Genomic DNA, 15,980 nt, shown 5'->3' on the forward strand with positions numbered 1-15,980 from the left:
CCCCTACTGCAATCAGATACTGGTATATACGCCAATCGCCCCTGCCCCTCTAAGACTGTAGAACAGAGCCTGTACCACACACTTGATGATCAGCTACCTGGAAATCTGAGCGGAATTCACACAAGAAAACTGAATGGACTCCTAGATTGATATACCTGATAACAGCTCTAGCCAGCTGGGGACAGGACACCAGAGTTCCAAAGGTGAAAATGATCAAGCTAGCTCACTCAAGCAACCCATAGGGGTATACCAAAACAAAACAAAGCAAGAAGCTACGACACAGTAAGCAAGCATAAACTAATACAATAACTTCTAGATGGCTCGGAGACAACAGTCAATATCAAGTCACATGAAGGAACAGACCGTGATCACCTCAACAGGCTCTCAAAACAAAGAATCCAGGGATCTTCTAGATGAAAGTGCTTTCCTGGGATTACCAGATGCACAATACAAAAGTTTAACATACAGAACCCTTCAAGACATCAGGAAGGAAATGAGGCAATATGCCGAACAAGCCAAGGAACACACAGATAAAGAAACTGAAGAAATTAGAAAGATTATTCAGGAACATAATGAAAAGTTTAATAAGCTGTAAAATCCATAGACAGACAGCAATCAGAAATTCAGAAGATTAACAATAAAATTACAGGATGAGACAACTCAATAGAAAGTCAGAGGAGCAGAATTGAGCAAGTAGAAGCTAGAATTTCTGAACTCGAAGATAAATCACTTGGCACTAATATATTTGAAGAAAAATCAGATAAAAGAATTTTAAAAAATGAAGAAACCTTAAGAATCATGTGGGACTCTATCAAGAGAAATAACCTAGGAGTGATGGAGTGCCAAACAGGAAGGGATAACAGAAAATACAGAAAAAATTGTTGAAGATTTGTTGGCAGAAAACTTCCCTGATATTGTGAAAGAGGAGAAGATATCTATCCAAGATGCTCACTGAACTCCACATAAGTTAGATGTTAAAAGACAGTCACCAAGACATATTATAATCAAACTTGCCAAAATCAAAGATAAAGAGAGAATTATAAGAGCAGTGAGTGGTAAAAGTCACCTACAAAGGACAGCAAATAAGAATAAGCTCAGACTACTCGGCAGAAACCATGCAGGCAAGAAGGCAATGGGATGACATATTTAAAAAATTGAAGGAAAAAAATTGCCTGCCAAGAATCATATATCCAGCAAAACTGTCTCTTAAATATGAAGGTGAAATTAAGACATTTCCAGGTAAACACAAGTTGAGGGAATTCGTAAAAACCAAACCAAAACTACAAGAAATACTAAAGGGAGTTCTTCGGTTAGAAATTCAATAATATCAGGTTTCAACCCAAGACTAGAACACTGGATAGAGCAACGGGAGGTCAACCCAGACAGGGAAATCCAAAAAAACAAAGCAAGATTATTAAAAAAAAAAAAAGCACAAAGCAGGGTAACAGTGATGTTATTATATAAAACAAGACAACATTAAAATAATAAACAGGGACTAAGAAATGTAATCATACACTTTCCATATGAAGAGGAAGATATGGTGATACGAAGAAATAAAAGTTAGCTTTAAATTTAGAAAAATAGGGGTAAATAATAAGGTAACCACAAAAGAGACAAACTATCCTACTCATCAAAATAAAAACCAAAACCAAACCAAACTCACTGCCGACAAGTCAATTCCGACTCATAGTGACCCTATAGGACAGAGTAGAACTGCCCTGTAGAGTTTCCAAGGAGCGCCTGTTGGATTCAAACTGCCGACCTTTTTGTTAGCAGCTGTAGCACTTAATCACTACACCAGCAGGGTTACAAAGGAAAAATACAGACTCAGCAGAAACAAAGTCAACAACAAATATGAGGAAAGGACAAAATATAAAGAAAATCTACTAAGCACATAAAATCAAGTGGGAAAAAGAAACTGTCAACACACAAAAAAAGACATCAAAATGATAGCACAAAATTCATACCTATCCATAATTACCCTGAATGTAAATGGACTAAATGCACCAATAAAGGGACAGAGAGTGGCAGAATGGTTTAGAAAACAAGATCCGTCTATATGTTGCCTACAAGAGACACACCTTAGACTTAGAGACACAAACAAACTAAAACTCAAAGCATGGAAAAAATATATCAAGCAAACAATTAAAAAAGTGCAGGAGTGGCAATATTAATTTCTGACAAAATAGACTCTAAAGTTAAATCCATCAGAAAGGATAAGGAAGGACACTATATAATGATTAAAGGGACAATACACCAAGAAGATATAACCATATTAAATATTTATGCACCCAATGACAGGGCTGCAAGATACATAAAACAAACTCTGTCAGCATTCAAAAGTGAGATAGACAGCTCCACAATAATAGTAGGAGACTTCAACACACCACTTTTGGTGAAGGACAGGACATCCAGAAAGAAGCTCAATAAAGACACGGAAGATCTAAATGCCACAATCAACCAACTTGACCTCATAGACATATACAGAACACTCCACCCAACAGCAACCAAGTATACTTTCTTTTCTAGTGCACATGGAACATTCTCTAGAATAGACCACATATCAGGTCATAAAGCAAGCCTTAGCAGAATCCAAAACATTCAGGTATTACAAAACATCTCTCTGATCATAAGGCCATAAAAGTGGAAATCAATAACAGGAAAAGCAGGGAAGAGAAATCAAACACTTGGAAACTGAACAATACCCTGCTCAAAAAAGACTGGATTATAGAAGACATTAAGGATGGAATAAAGAAACTCAGAGAATCCAATGAGAATGAAAACAGTTCCTGTCAGAACCTTTGGGACACAGCAAAAGTGGTGCTCAGAGGCCAATTTATATCAATAAATGCACACATCCAAAAAGAAGAAAGGGTCAAAATCAAAGAATTATCCCTACAACTTGAACAAACAGAAAGAGAGCAACAAAAGAAACCCACAGGCACCAGAAAAAAACAAATAATAAAAATTAGAGCTGAACTAAATGAAGTAGAAAACAGAAAAGCAATTGAAAGAATTAACAAGACCAAAAGCTGATTTTTTGAAAAACCCAACAAAATTGATAAACCACTGGCCAAACTGACAAAAGAAAAACAGGAAAGGAAGCAAATAACCCCAATAAGAAACGAGAAGGGCGATATTACAACAGACCCAACTGAAATCAAAAGAATCATATCAGATTACTATGAAAAATAGTACTCTAACAAATTTGAAAACCTAGAAGAAATGGATGAATTCCTAGAAACACACTACCTACCTAAACTAACACAGAGGTAAAACAACTAAATAGACCCATAACAAAAGAAGAGATTGAAAAGGTAATCAAAAAACTCCCAACAAAAAAAAAGGCCCTGGTCCGGATGGCTTCACTGCAGAGTTGTACCAAACTTTCAGAGAAGAGTTAACACCACTACTACTAAAGGTATTTCAGAGCATAGAAAAGGACGGAATACTACCAAACTCATTCTATGAAGCCACCATATCCCTGATACCAAAACCAGGTAAAGACACCACAAGAAAAGAAAATTATAGACCTATATCCCTCATGAATGTAGATGCAAGAATCCTCAACAAAATTCTAGCCAATAAAATCCAACAACATATCAAAAAAATAATTCACCATGACCAAGTGGGATTCATACCAGTATGCAGGGATGGTTCAACATTACAAAAACAATTTAATCCACCATACAAATAAAAGACAAGAATCACATGATTTTATCCATTGATGCAGAAAAGGCATTTGACAACGTTCAACACTCATTCATGATAAAAACTCTCAGCACAATAGGAATAGAAGGAAAAGTCCTCAAGATAATAAAGGGCATTGATACAAAGCCAACAGCCAACATCACCCTAAGTGGAGAGCCTGAAAGGATTCCCATTGAGATCGGGAACCAGACAAGGATGCCCTTTATCAACACTCTTATTCAACATTGTGCTGCAACTCCTAGCCAGAGCAATTAGGCTAAATAAAGAAATAAAGGGCATCCGAATTGGCAAGGAAGAATCAAAGTATCTATATTTGCAGATGACATGATCTTATACACAGAAAACCCTAAGGAATCCTCCAGAAAACTACTGGAATTAATAGAAGAGTTCAGCAGAGTATTGGGATACGAGATAAACATACAAAAATCAGTTGGATTCCTCTACACCAACAAAAAGAACACTGAAGAGGAAATCACCAAATCAATGCCATTTACAGTAGCCCCCAAGAAGATAAAATACTTGGGAATAAATCTTGCCGGAGATGTAAAAGACTTATACAAAGAAAACTACAGTACACTTTTGCAAGAAACCAAAAGAGACTTACATAAGTGGAAGAACATACCTTGCTCGTGGATAGGAAGGCTTAACATTATAAAAATGTCTATTCTGCCAAAAGCTATCTATACATTTAATGCAAATTCCAATCCAAATCCCAAGGACATTCTTTAATGAGATGGAGAAACAAATTGCCAGCTTCATATGGAAGGGAAAGAGGCCCCGGATAAACAAGGCATTACTAAAAAAGAAGAACAAAGTGGAAGGCCTTACTTTACCTGGTTTTAGAGCCTATTATACCGCCACAGTAGTCAAAACAGCCTGGTACTGGTACAACAACAGATACATAGACCAATGGAACAGAATTGAGAATCCAGGTATAAATCCATCCACATATGAGCAACTGATATTGACAAAGGTCCCAAAACAGTTAAATGGGGAAAAGACAGTCTTTTTAACAAATGGTGCTGGCATAACTGCATAAAAAAAAAAAAATCTGCAAAAAGTGAAACTAGACCCCTACTTCACTCCATGCACAAAAAATGACTCAAAATGGATCAGAGACCTAAATATAAAATCAAAAACGATAAAGATCATGGGAGAAAAAATAGGGACAATGTTAGGAGCCCTAATACATGGCATAAACAGTATATATAAAACATTATAAAGAATGTAGAAGAAAAACTAGGTAATTGGGAGCTCCTAAAAATCAAACACCTATGCTCATCCAAAGACTTCACCAAAAGAGTAAAAAGACTACCTACAGACTGGGAAAAAGTTTTTAGCTATGACATTTCTGATCAGTGTCTGATCTCTAAAATCTACATGATACTGCAAAAACTCAACTGCAAAAAGACAGATAACCCAATTAAAAAAAGGGCAAAAGATATGAATAGACACTTCACTAAAGAAGACATTCAGGTAGCTAAGAGATATATGAGGAAATGTTCACAATCATTAGCCATTAGAGAAATGGAGATCAAAACTACAATGAGATTTCATCTCACTCCAACAACAACAACAACAAAAAATTGTTTTTTTAGCATTAATCCAAAAAACACAAAATAATAACTGTTGGAGAGGCTGAGGAGAGATTGGAACACTTATACACTGCTGGTGGAATTGTCAAATGGTATAATCACCTTGGAAATCGATTTCGTGCTTCCTTAAAAAGCTAGAAACAGAACTACCATAGGATCCAGCAATCCCACTCCTTGGAATATGTCCTAGAGAAATAAGAGCCTTTACACGAACAAATATATGCACACCCATGTTTATTGCAGCACTGTTTACAATAGCAAAAAGATGGAAGCAACCAAGGTGCCCATCCATGGAAGAATGGATAAATAAATTATGGTATATTCACATAATGGAATACTACGCATCGATAAAGAACAGTGAGGAATCTGTGAAACATTTCGTAACGTGGAGGAACCTGGAAGGCATTATGCTGAGTGAAATTAGTCAGTTGCAAAAGGACAAATATTGTATAAGACCACTATTATAAGAACTTTAGGAATAGTTTAACCTGAGAAGAAAACATTCTTTTTTGGTTACAAGAGGGGGGAGGGAGGGAGCGTGGGAGAGGGGCATTCACTAATTAGATAGATAAAAACTACTTTAGGTGAAGGGAAAGACAGCATACAATACAGGGGAGGTCAGCACAACTGGACTAAACTAAAAGCAAAGAAGTTTCCTGAATAAACTGAATGCTTCGAAGGCCAGTGTAGCAGGGGCAGGGGTCTGGGGACCATGGTTTCCGGGGACATCTAAGTCCATTGGCATAATAAAATCTATTAAAACATTCTGCATCCAACATTGAAGAGTGGTGTCTGGGGTCTTAAACGCTAGCAAGCAGCCATCTAAGATGCATCAATTGGTCTCAACCCACCTGGATCAAAGGAGAATGAAGAACACCACGGACACAAGGTAATTACGAGGCCAAGAGACAGAAAGGGCCACATGAACCAGAGACTACGTCATCCTGAGACCAGAAGAACTAGATGGTGCCCAGCTACAACCGATGACTACACTGACAGGGAACACAACAAAGAACCCCTGACGGAGTAGGAGAGCAGTGGGATGCAGACACCAAATTCTCATGAGACCAGACTTAATGGTCTGACTGAGACTAGAAGGACCCCGGTGGTCATGGCCCCCAGACCCTGCACTGGCCCAGGACAGGAACCATTTCTGAAGCCAACTCTTCAGACATGGATTGGACTGGACAATGTGTTGGAGAGGGATGCTGGTGAGGAGTGAGCTTCTTGGATCAGGTGGACACTTGAGACTGTGTTGGCATCTCCTGCCTGGAGAGGAGATGAGAGGGTGGAGGGAGAGAAGCTGGAGAAATGGACTCGAAAAGAGAGAGTGGAGGGAGAGAGCGGGCTGTCTCATTAAAAAAAAAAAAATGTCTCATTAGGGGAGAGTAATTGGGAGTGTGTAGCAAGGTGTTTATGGGTTTTTGTATGAGAGACTGACTTGATTTGTAAACTTTCACTTAAAGCAGAATAAAAATTATAAAAAAAAGAAGTAGACGTTAGGTTTTCAACCAGGGCTTTTTTCTCCCCACAATGCAGAGTCTTAAGGAGCCTCCACAGCTGAGAGCAGGGATGATTGGCTATCTCAGGGGCTCTGTCTCTTCCACCCAGGAGTCACAGGATTGCGGTTTACCTTGGACCATAAGTTTAACAAGAAGAATAGCTCCAGATGCCAGAGTTCCACCTGCTTTTTACAAACTTACAGCAAATTACTGAAGTAATCTAAGTCTGCATTAATAATTTAAATAATAAGGGGTGTAAAGTGGAAGTTCCACCCACAACCCTGCTCCCCAGGGATAATCACTGTTCACAGGTTTTCACCTGCTTTTTAACATTTCAAAGATAGCTGTCAACTTCTTTAAAAAAGGAAGAAACACCTCTGGCTCTTTAGAATATTCAAAATCTCACGTTGAGCTGAGAGAGGTGAAAATGAGAAGCATTTTAACAGGAACACCTGTTAGTTGGAAGCATATGCAGTTTTAGCACAAAAATAATCAAATTGGATGTTTGGAATACTTTTCAAAGATGGTTTTGAAACCTTGGCTGCCTTCCTGAGAGAAAAAGTCTTTAGAGATGCACCCTGATTTGACTCCTCCTAACATTTTTTTTTTTTTTTTAAACATACAGGGGAATTTACAAGGAAGAACAATATTTAAGGTCAATTAGGACAATACCAGAAGCGTCCCCACCCTTTCGGGGAAAAGCGTGCTTGGCCTGCACTGCGTCCTTGGTCCCTGGCCACACCGCAGTTTTCTTTAAGTAGTGTTTTATGGACCGTGTTGATCAGCCAGTGCTCTCACTTTTTTACGTGCTTGCAAAGCAGTTTACCATGGAGGAAGGACTCAGGCCTCTGCGGGATCCTTCACCTTTCTTCTCATTTAATCCTGCCCCCACCCCTCAGGGACGCAGGGGTTTGTCATCGTGTTCAACAAGGAACAGTGGAGTTCACAAAAGTTAAGGAAATTTCTCAACTGGAACCAGGTCTGACTCCAAAGCTGAGGTTCTTTTCCAGTGTTGGTTCTATGACAACTCAAGTAGTTGAAAATAACCCACAACACTGAAGAAGTTTAGCACACACATCCTGTGTCGCAGGACTGGACGGTGTTTCATTTCGCTATGCAAAGCTGACGAGATGGCAACTAACAACAACAAGCGTTCTCATAAGCCACCGACAACATGAGGCCTAGCCTGTCCCCCAGGGCTTCTGTGGTGAAGTCAAGGCTGCTAAGTGTGGGGTCTGCTCCCTCAGCCTACAGCCTTGCTGCCCTGCCCTGCCCTGCCCTGTCGCCCTCTTGGTGCTCACCACTGCTGTGAATCCCCCCAGTGTTATTCCCATCACCCTCCTCCCTGGCTTGGGGCCAGCTTGCCTCCTTGTGGTGGCCGCCAGCAGGCCTGTGGACCCCTCCAGGGGCACTGTTCTGGGTCACCATCTCTGCTTCGGCTTAAGGGTACCCAGGGAGACCAGCAGCAGTGTCTTTAATCCTGGGACACTCCATGTTGCTGCTGGGTCACCTGTGAAGCCACTGCCTCTCAGAGTCCCTAATAGGAACAGACCCTTTGCTTTGGGCTATCTGCTCCCTCTCTGGGGTTTCCTGCCTTTTGCCCCCACCATCTCACACCACTCCATGGTTTCAGCTTGGAGTGGGGGCTCAGGCCCTTTGTGTTTGATTTCTGTCTCCCTACCTGTTTTACAAGGAGCACAGTGGTTAACTGCTCAGCTGCTAACTAAAAGGTCTGCGGTTCAAACCCACCAGCTGCTCCATAGGAGAAAGATGTGGTGGTCTGCTTCTGTAAAGATTTTCAGCCTTAGAAACTGTATGGGCAGTTTTACTCTGTCCTACAGGGTCTCTATGGGTCGGAAACAATTTGACAGCAATGGGTTTGGAGCGCTCTTACACTTGTCACAGTGCTGGCTCTAGAGCCACGTTACTCAGGTTCTAATCAGAGCTCATCTTTATTTTAGCTGTGTGACTCCAGGCAAGTTGCTCAACCTCTCTGTGCCTCGGTTTCTTTCAATGTAAAAGAGTGGCTGAAGCTGAAGAGGAGTAGATCAGTGTGATGAAGGTGTAGTGCTGAAGTATTGTACTATATGACAATAAATGATTTCTTATACAGTATGATGGTTAAGGCTGTTTGTCATCTTGGCTGGGCCATGATTCTCAGTAGTTTGGTAGTTGTATAATGATGTGATCACCTCCATGATGAGAACTGATATTATGTAATCATCTCCATGATGGGATCTGTTGTGAGTAGCCAGTCATTTGAAGGAAAATTTCCTTGGGGGTCGTGGCCTGCATCCAATATAGGTGGACTTTCTGGCAAGGCTCATAGGCTTTTGCTCGCTCTGGATCCTGCGGCTGGCTCCTGTTCATCTGACCTCTGGTTCTTGGGACTTAAGCTAACAGCTTACTTGCTTTTTGCCTGCCCATCTTGGGATTTGGCAGTCTTTACAGCCTGTGAGCAAGAGCCCTGCTGCCTGACCAGCTGATCTGGGTTTGCCAGTCCCTGCAGCTACGTGAGTCAGGAGAAGCCTCCAGTCTGAACCAGGGACTTGGGACTTTCCAGCCTTTACAAACTGTGAACCATTTCCTTGAAATAAATCTCTGTGCATTTATAAACTTTACTGGTTTTGCTTCTCTAGAGGCTAAGACATACAATATTATGTGTCTGGTTTCTGGAAGGGAAGCGTAGTGCCTAGCTTTCCCTCTCTTTTTCAACCACCACCCCCTGTGCCCAAAAGAAACACAACCTCTTACTTGTGCTCAAGGATGTCTGATGCTTTTTTAACGGGGAACTAATGACCGCTTCTCTTGCCACAATTAGGAGCAAAGGAAAAACAAAAACACCACCAAAGTTCAGGTCTAAATGAGTGACAACAGATCTATTTCTAAATGCAGATTTTGATGGAGGGGGTGAGAAGACCAGCAGAGCTGCCAAGGGTAAGAGCAGGGGCAGGCCTGGGTGGAGGGCGCATCTGCAGAGAGGAGAAATGGGAGTACTGAAAGGGCCCAACTTAGCCTGCCTTGCTCTTGGCTGGGCATTTCCTTAACACAGGCAGAGTTGGCATGGATCCCGTTTAGGGCGTCTGTCTTGGGCCTGCAAGTTTGTCAATTGGCTTCCCAGAAGCAAGGTGTCTTCACATTTTCTCCTCTTTCTTGCCCCGTGTCTCATGTTCCCAGGAACAGACGGTGCTGGCGGTGGAGCTCTGCGCTCCTGGGCAAACTTTAACCCTGGTGGTGGCATGGCTGTCAGCCTGGCAGAAGAGGCCTTGTGACTGCTCTGGGCCCAGTTCCACATTCCCTCCTTTAACGAGCTCAGAGACCAGACATGCCAAAGGCCTCAGAGGGCGCTGTTCCAGAGCATTTCAATGATTTTCACTTTCTCTTCATAGTGCTTCTCTTTAAAAACAAACCAACGATCAAACAAACAAACAACGTAGGGGGCAGGTGTAATATACAGAGCAGGAGACCAAACACCTGTTTTCCTACCAAAAGCCCATTTTCTACCACTCAGAACGCACAACTGTGAAAATCTCGTCATGACTTCTTGGTGCCTATTACGCAGGCGGTCATAGGCACATCTTTGCTGACGTACCCCATTGTGGTGAAGGTGGCATAACGTGGTTCTGGGAGCATGGGAGCAGAGATTTTAGTGCCTTTTAAGAGCAAACACATTTCCAGTCAAGGCCCTACAGGCAGGGAAGTTAGGGTTCTCTCAGAAAGCAGGTCAGGACACTTCCCAGGTTGCTGCCCCTGGGGGCTGGGTCTGGATATTTCCTTCCTGCCACGTCAGGCCCCTAGCCTCTTCCAGTCACTGCCCCATCTCAATTCCTGGAACAATTAATTTGGATAATTCTTTTGTCATTCTGGATAATAACTTCATAATTTTCTGGAGTCATTTAACTGTGTGTTTCTATTTCTCACTTTTTAACTACATGGTACCTTGTAGAATGCCTAATAAGTATATTGATTTGATCTCTTAAAAGAGCATTGTGTCTAGGCCCTAAATTCCTCACCTACAATAAGGGCTTCTGCCTCAAGCACTTCATGGCACCACCTGCTCCAGGGCTACAGGTCCCTGTCCCCTCAGTGGTGTCAGGTCCTCCTGGGCACCCTGTCCTCGCTGTCCACTGCTCCAGGGTCACCAGGTCCCTATCCCCTCAGTAATATCAGCTCCTCCCGGGCACTCCCATCCTTACTATCTCTCAGATGCTGCCTTCTAGACTATGTTCCCAGCCAGACTGTGAGGGCAGGGAGGAAGGATCTCATTCATCCTTGTTTCGCCCCACTGTTGGTGCTAAGAGTTAATTTCTTCAAGGGGTACCACACTGAATGGACCTGTTAACTCCCTTATTCTCCTTATGGACAGTCAGATCATACCAAACTAGAAATGTGTTCTCTCTCAACTTCCATTCATACTCCTGTTTGGGAGTCATTCTGGACTGCTGAGAAACCAGTCCATTCAACCTGCATGAAGTACGTAACTGGGTGGGGCCAGTTTGTTCATACTTTCTTTTGGAAGATCTCCTCTGAATCAGTTAATTGGCACAGCCATTTTTCAAAAGATAATCCTTCAAATTCCTATCCTTACAGGATGATTAGATAATGATGGAAAACAGACCACTAGAAAACACCTTACATCCTCAATTCAAAAATGCCACTGATTTTAAGATATGCTGTTGATTTAGTTTTGCAAAAATACCATAATATTGAACGCACATTTCAGAAAGGTTGAAGTGTGAAAAATACAGCCTACTAGAATTGAGATCCCCCATTGCGTCGAGTCACTTCTGAGCTGAGATACCACCATTAATGAGGAAAAAAAAAAAAAAAAAAACAACTAGAAACGCAACATCCTTCCTATGGATTGACGTTTTAAGCCTTGCTCCACCAAGCTCTGTGATAGCTGCTAAACCACCCTGGGCCCTGGGTGAGGTGTCCATGTGTTCTGGGCATGCAGAGGGGTACCTGGAGGAATGACAACCAGCTGACAGCACACCTACAGGTGATCAGACAACTTTCAGTGTCCAACAGACAGCATTTGTTTTGAATGTAATGTTTAAAAACTGTTTCTAAACTTGTATGCCTATTTGAGGATGAATATCAATTTGGTCCTGCCAGAAAATACAAATTTTGTATCTCCGGTTGTAGCCATGAGGATTGTGATGGTTGTATGTCAACTTGACTGGGCCATGATTCTCAGTGGTTTGATAGTTGTATGATGGTGTGATCATTTCCATGGTGAAATGTGGTATTATGTGATCACTTCCATGATGGAATCTGCTATGAGTAGCCAATCAGTTGAAAGGGAGTTTTCTTGGGTGTGTGGCCTGCTTTGAACGTAAGTGGATATTCTGGCAAGGCTTTTGTTCTTTCTGGATCCTGCAGCTGGCTCCTGTTCATCAGACCTCTGGTTCTTGGGACTTGAGCTAGCAGTTTACCTGCTGTCTTGCCTGCCATTCTTTGGAATTCATCAGTCTTCACAGCCTGTGAGCAAGAATCCTGCTCTCCAACCTACCGACCTTGGGTTTGCCAGCCCCTGTGGCTACATGCATCAGGAGAAGCCTCTATCCTGACGCACAGACTTGGGACATTCCAGCCTTTTCAGCCTTGTGAGCCATTCCCTTGATATAAATCTCTCCCTTATATATTTATATGCTTTACTGGTTTCAATTCTCTAGAGAACCCAGCCTAAGACAAGGATCCAAAAGGCTTTTCTATCTGCATTCAAACAGGCTGCAACACCCCCACTACCCATGAGCCTCTGACTTGCAGGTGTAAGACTAGGAGAAGCCCCCTTAGGAAGACTGATATAGCACTAGGTGAGGAACAGATACGTGTACTAACGAGGTGGAATGGGTGAGGGAAAACTTGTGCTGGACCTGTCTTTGTGCTAACTGGCCAGCAGCCCCATGAGCTATCACTGATGGGCCCAGAATGTTCCATATCCCATCTTCCCCATCTGCTATTTAGTTTCATCCTTGCTTCTGGCACGATGTATTTCTTTTGTTGTTCTGAAGTGCTAATACTGGGGATTTTCTCTTGCCATCTTCCTGAACTGCTTCACAAAGAACATTTGGCTTGAAAGGCAGAAATTCCTCAAAGTCATAGCTTTTATTTTTTTTTTTTCCTGAAAAATGGCTTTCTTTTTGAGTGCTAGTTAAATTGAGTAATTTGAGGAAGGAGTCTATTTTACTGATTATACTGAATTTAAATTATTTGATTTGTAGCTCTGAGTAGACTGGAGTACAGAAAAGGACTCTGGGAAAGTGAAATATGACTACCATTTATCCTTTTATATACAGTATAAAAACACTCAGACACTGGAATCAAGCCCCTTTGATAATCACTAAAATTCTGATGCTGTAAGAATACTGGTTCTTGTGATTATAAAATTGAGTTATAATTTAGCAGATCCCAACCTATTTAATTTGTGTAGGCTTTTGTGATCGTCAAACAGGATTTTAGTCCTATGGCATTCATCACAAACTTCATAGTATAACCGGTTATGAGGGGCAACACTACCAGTTTATCCTTCTCAGCCATTTAACATTGTGCAAAGACTAAACTTCTGGGCTTCAGGCTACATCTCTGTAAAATGAGAATAATAGTGGTTACTAGTTCATAGGATTGTTAAGATTCATGTAAAAGGCTTAGCCTGCATTATACAAAAAATTCAGTTTAAACATCAGCAATTATCAGCATATCCAAGTACTCCTACCCCACTGGAATTATACCCATCTTGGGTGTCATTCAGTTTCAGGACATTTAAAATGGACACATCTCACCCAGAACAACATGCTTGCCTTTCCTCCCAGGTTCTAACATCTTAAAACACAGAACCTTCAAGGGTTCAGGGACCAAAGCACACAGCCGCTGTGAGCAGGCAACCACGCTTCAGGGGATTCTTCATTTCTTGCCGTCTTTGCCACATCCCTACTCTGCTCCCTCCAACCCTCCTCCTCCTGCTTGCCTGTGTGAAATACCCTCACCATCCTTTTCTATCTGCCCTAACTCCTGTTCACGCTTGCAGGCTTTCTCCTGGGACATCTTGGAAACGTATCACTGACTCTGCATTTCCAGTGTTCACTTCCCTCATGACACCCATCACAGTGGGCCTTGGTGAGTTTGCATGGGGGTGCTACTCTGGAAGGTGAGTCCCTTTTACTGATCACTCTCACCTGGATCCCGCTGGCGACTCTGGCTGGGACTTTCAGACTCCAAAACCTGGGCGGTGAGTATCCAGACCCCCACAATCCCTTAAGGTGCACCCCAACCCCACTTGGTCAGTAAGGAGTTTCAGGTGGCCACCATGATCCCCACCCCCGGACGAGGTCTGCTGGGTCTTCACCTCAGCTCAGAAACTGGACACTGGATGGGAAAGGCCTCTGAATTAAGCGCGCAGGACCAGGTTGTTCCACTGGTCATCTGAGGGAGGTTAAATTCTCCTGAGAGAGGTTACAGTCCCCCCCGGCGAGCTAGGCAAAGAAGAGGGTGGCAACAGCACAGTCCTAAGACCCAACCCCAAGGGTTGTAAAACGAGGGAAGTGGGTCCCTCAACTCATCTGAAACCAAGGGTATCAGGTCATTCTGCCATTGGCGACGACCATCTTTGTCCATCTATGATCACCCAAGGTTAATTGGTAGTTGATACAGGGTATTTAAGTCTCTCAGAAGTTGGGACAATCTTTCTTCTGGAACACCCTTTTCCTCCTTCCCTTTCTATCTCTGCTGACAGCAGAAAACAGGTAATTTATGGTCACTGATTTTAGTTGGGTCCTGGTTTTGGTTTAGAGGACATCCTTTTTGCATTGTTATTCTTTGTCTGGTGGACACTCCTCTAGGTTGGGTGGGTGTTCTTCTGTCTGAATGCATTTAAAACTAGTGTTCATTGTGTCTTCGTGGGAGGGCGTAGGTGTAGGAACTGGAGGGGACACCCTATAGAGGAACAAATGTGGCCCTGGGTGCCTCAAAGCCAGAACAGAACCAACAGGGAGGGCTAGCCCCCGGCCAGTATCCCCTCCACCATCCAACTCCAGTGGTGGATAGGGGCCAGATTCCCTTTGTTACCGGAATAAGGTTCTTGCCTCTCACTGGTCAAGATTGAGCAGGTAAGGCACATAGTTTTCCACACGAGCAAAGCTTTATTGAAGAGGCTTGTAAGAGGAGACGAGGAGGGCCTACAGCAACACATGCCCTCATCTCACAGAAAAAGAGGAGCCTCAGTTTTTAAAAGTTCTCGGGCAGGAAAAGATTCATATTTATTCATGGGCACAGGCAGGGACATGTTAACTAAGGTGTGGGCACAGCAGCTTTCCAAGATGGCTCCTGCCCTGGAGGCCTCTGGGATTCGTAGCAGGACTTACTATGGGGTGTCACGCCTGCAGTCTCTCACTCCCGAGGTTTGATTCCTCGGCTGGGGCCATATCTCCTCACTGCCCCTGGTGGGAGGTCACACGGCAGCCACAGGTGGATGTTCTGTGCATGTCCCTGGGCCTGGCCTTCTCCAGCTGCTTCTGCAAGGCAACTTTAAAGAAGTTTGCAGGCTATTTTTAGATACCCTGCCCCATTGTTCTGGGGAATGGCTTGTTTCTGCGCCGTGGCCCATTTCTTGTTACTTTGCAGATTTGGCGGCCCCTCTGTTCCTTGTCTAAGTCTCTAGGTTCCACACTCAACCCCCTATTTCCTCCCATACAGTATTGTCTATTTCTCCTTTACTTGCTTCTCCTCTAACCACACCAGTCTCTTCGCTGTTTCTCAAACAGGCACCCTCTGATCTCAGGGCCTTTGCTCCTTGTCTTAATCATACAGACTTATTTCATTCCTTAAAGACTTCCAAAAATAACTTCCATATCAAAAAAATTTCACAAGGAAGGTAAGTAACGGTCTAGGTAAGAGAAAAAAAAAATTGCTGGGGGACAACTCTAACTTTCTCCATTACACTTTTTATTGATAACCTTGGTGACGTAGCAGTTAAGAGCTACGGCGGCTAACCAAAAGGTTGGCAGTTCAAATCCACCAGGCGCTCCCTGGAAACCATATAGGGCAGTTCTACTCTGTCCTACAGGGTTGCTCTGAGTGGGAATGGACTCTAGGGCAGTGGGTTTGGTTATTTTTGGTTTTCATAAAGACTGACGTAGGTGTTAAAATTGGAGCCATTATTTCCTGTCCTTGA

The sequence above is a fragment of the Loxodonta africana genome, chromosome 8, assembly GCF_030014295.1.
Source record: "Loxodonta africana isolate mLoxAfr1 chromosome 8, mLoxAfr1.hap2, whole genome shotgun sequence".
Classification (NCBI taxonomy): Eukaryota; Metazoa; Chordata; class Mammalia; order Proboscidea; family Elephantidae; genus Loxodonta; species Loxodonta africana.